At 42.3% G+C, this 3,345-nt stretch overlaps 1 non-coding gene across 1 annotated transcript; it reads right to left on the bottom strand.

Moving 5' to 3' along the window:
* Positions 1 to 1,775: 1,775 nt before the first annotated feature.
* Positions 1,776 to 1,882, bottom strand: LOC136210174 (small nucleolar RNA R71). Its single transcript, XR_010677885.1, has one exon. It is a non-coding gene; the product is annotated as a small nucleolar RNA R71 (small nucleolar RNA).
* Positions 1,883 to 3,345: the final 1,463 nt, after the last annotated feature.

The raw sequence follows: 3,345 nt of genomic DNA, 5'->3' as shown, positions 1-3,345 counted from the left end.
GTGGTGTCTCGACGAGACGCCTAGTGTCTCGTCGAGACACCCTCTTGTCTCGTCGAGACACCTCTTGTCTCGACGAGACGAAACGCTGGAAGCAATTTCCCAGCGTTTCCTCACTCCTTAGGCGCGAATTTCAACCTGCAAAATGCCCAAACTACCCCTAACTAAGCCTGCACTATAAATAGAACATGATGGCATCTTTGTGAGGGTTCTTCTTTTTGCCTTTTTGTTCTTCTCTCTCTCTTTTTTCCTTGTATTCAATTTTACTATTTTACTTCCATTGTAATTGCTGTTTTATTGAAGATTGGTGAGGGGAGTTCTCTCCATTGTGTAATCAGAATCAGACAAACCAGGTTTTAGATCTCTAAACTCCTAAATCTGTCTTTTACTTTTTGCTTCTTTAATTAATGATGATTCATGTTGATAATTTGTGCTTTTGTGGTTTGATTAGTTTGACCATGAACTAATCCCCATCCAACCTGGGATGGGGATGAATTGATTGCGTAACCATGTATGATTAGGGATTTAGTTTACTGGATTGTTTCCAATTGATTAGATTATGTGAGCTTAATGTCTAGATTTGTCAGAGATAGGATGATTGCTAGAATGAGATTCGATGATGATCAACTAGCCTGACATAGCAGAACCTAATGCCTTGAGTCTGACAAATTTAGGATTGCAGATAGGTAGATACCTGACCAAGGAATTACCTAATCCGAATTAGCATAATCTGACCTCGCTAGAGACCACTAGGAGTGCGGGCTAGTGGCTGGGCTACGGCTTTAGCCTTAATCACCACAGACCCTAATGCTTTGCATGCCCTAGGTTATATGCCTAATCAAGCCGTCAACCCAATGCATGTGAATAGACTACAGGAGACTGACAATCTCCACGTGGTTAATTAGGTGGTTACCGTCAATTATCATTATGATGTGAAACTAAATCCCAGTAAATCATACATGGGATCCAATTAAGGGAATCCCCATCTTAGATTGTGTCATCAATTAATTCGAATTCTTCCCTGTCAAACGTTTTTATCTTTTATTTTAGAAATTAGCCTCTTTAATCACTCTACCACATATTTACCCTTTCGAACAATTGTGTTCCTACCTTGGGCCGACTAGTTGTGATAAATAGTCCTTGTGGTTCGATCCTGTTCTTAGCACTGTATTACTTGCTGCGATAGGATACACTTGTCCTGTTAACCGCTATATATTTTACGAGCATCAAGTTTTTGGCGCCGTTGCCGGGGACTATTTTTGTTTATAACTAGTTTACTTTTGGTGATAGGTTTATATAATTGTTTGGAATTCCAAGAACCAAGGTTTTGGGGATTACTCATCATTGCATTTTGATTCTTAAGCTGATATTGTTCTTGCAGGACGTAAAAGGGTGACACAATGGCCGAAGATCCGTCGGTCATGGAGCTGTTGAGGGCAAAGCGGCCTATAAGCACCTCTGGCATCCTCGATCCGACAATAACAGCAATGTCATTTGAAATCAGACCAACAATAATTCAGATGATCCAGAACTCGGGACAGTTCGGTGGGGATTACTACGAAGATCCTAACTCACATCTTGACAAATTCATGGAATACTGCAGCACTTTCAAGTGTGAAGACGTCACATCTGAACAGATCTTCCAGAAGCTGTTTAGATTTTCTTTGAAAGAAGAAGCTGCAGAATGGCTACAATCCATTGAGCCAGGGTCTCTCACTGACTGGGACACTACAGTATCAGTGTTTCTAGCAAAGTACTTCCCTCCGTCAAAGACTGCACAATTCAGAAGCGACATCACCTCGTTTAGGCAGTCCGACGGTGAGAACTTGCATCTGGCCTGGGAGAGGTTCCAGAAGTTGTTAAGACAGTGCCCCCACCATGGTTACCAGCGGTACCAGCTTGTTGACATGTTCTACTCAGGAATATCTCCTGTCAGCCGTGCCTTTCTGGATGCAGCAGCGGGAGGAAATCTATTCAACAAGACTGCAGTTCAAGCATACAATCTGATGAAAGAATTAGCTGAACGAAGCGCATGTTGGCAAGTTGAGAAGTCGGCTCCAAGAAGAGGCACAACAGCCAAAGAGTTCCCTGGAATATTTTCAAAATCAAATCATCAGATAGCAGCGCTTACAGAAAAAGTAGGTCTACTGGGAACTCACCTGAAATCATCGGAACCAGTAGCAAGCTGTGAGGTTTGCAGCGGAGGGCACAAGAACGTGGAGTGCCCGATTGTACTTGAACAGATCCATTATCTAAAACAGTATGGGTCAAATAGCACGCATTGGCAGCTGGACAGACATCGAGGATCAGGTTCTGAGACTGAATGGGAGAGAAGTATAGATGTCCTGAGAGAGAGACTGAGTGCCATAGAAGGAAGATTGGCACACAATGAAACTTTCTGCCAAAGGCTTCAAACACAGGTCAGTAAATTGGTAGAAGAGGAAGCACGAGCAATCACGCTTAGGAGCGGAACACAGGTAAGCGCACCAGCCTTTGTGCCTCAGCAAGATAAGGCTTCAGACCCCATTCCTGGTAATATCTCTACCCCGTCTGCTCCACATGTAAGTGTTTCTGATCCAACTCCGATTACTGAAACTGATGTACCACCAACACAGGTTACCTTGCCTTATCCTACTTCTGGGAGAGCTAAGTTAGACAAGGATTATTCCAAAATGTTGAATGTGTTTAAGAAAATCGAGATTAACCTCCCGTTTCTTGAACTTCTTGAGAATATGCCTGTGTATGGAAAAATTTTAAAAGAGCTGATCTCTAAAAAGAGAAAATTAGGAGATCATGAGATTATAATGCTAAGCCAGGAATGTTCTGCCATGCTAACAAATCTGTTACCTAAAAAATCTAAAGATCCTGGTAGTTTTAGCATTCCCTGTACAATAGGCAAGGTTCATTTTAAACGTGCTTTATGTGATCTTGGTGCAAGCATAAATCTTATACCGTTGTCTATTTACAGGAAATTAGGAATGGGAGACCCAAAGCCTACGTCAGTCACAATTCAGTTGGCTGACAGGTCTATAAGGCGTCCGGTTGGAGTGGTGGAAGACCTTTTGGTCAAGGTAGATCAGTTCATCTTCCCAGCTGACTTCGTGATCATGGACATTGAAGAAGATGATCAAGTCCTGATCTTGTTAGGGAGGCCTTTTCTCGCCACTGGACGAACACTGATTGATGTTGAGGGAGGCAAACTGATTCTCAGGCTTCAAAACGAGGAAGTTGAATTCAACATTCTAAAATCTATGAAATTTCCTGTTGATGATGAATGTTGTAATTTTCTGAGCGTAACTGACTCTTTGGTTGAGAATGTTTTCCAGGAAACTGAAGAACGGAACCTGA

This window comes from Euphorbia lathyris, chromosome 10 (assembly GCF_963576675.1).
Source record: "Euphorbia lathyris chromosome 10, ddEupLath1.1, whole genome shotgun sequence".
NCBI lineage: Eukaryota > Viridiplantae > Streptophyta > Magnoliopsida > Malpighiales > Euphorbiaceae > Euphorbia > Euphorbia lathyris.
The sequence above is the reverse complement of the archived record's forward strand: the minus strand, read 5'-3'. Positions and strand labels throughout refer to the sequence as shown.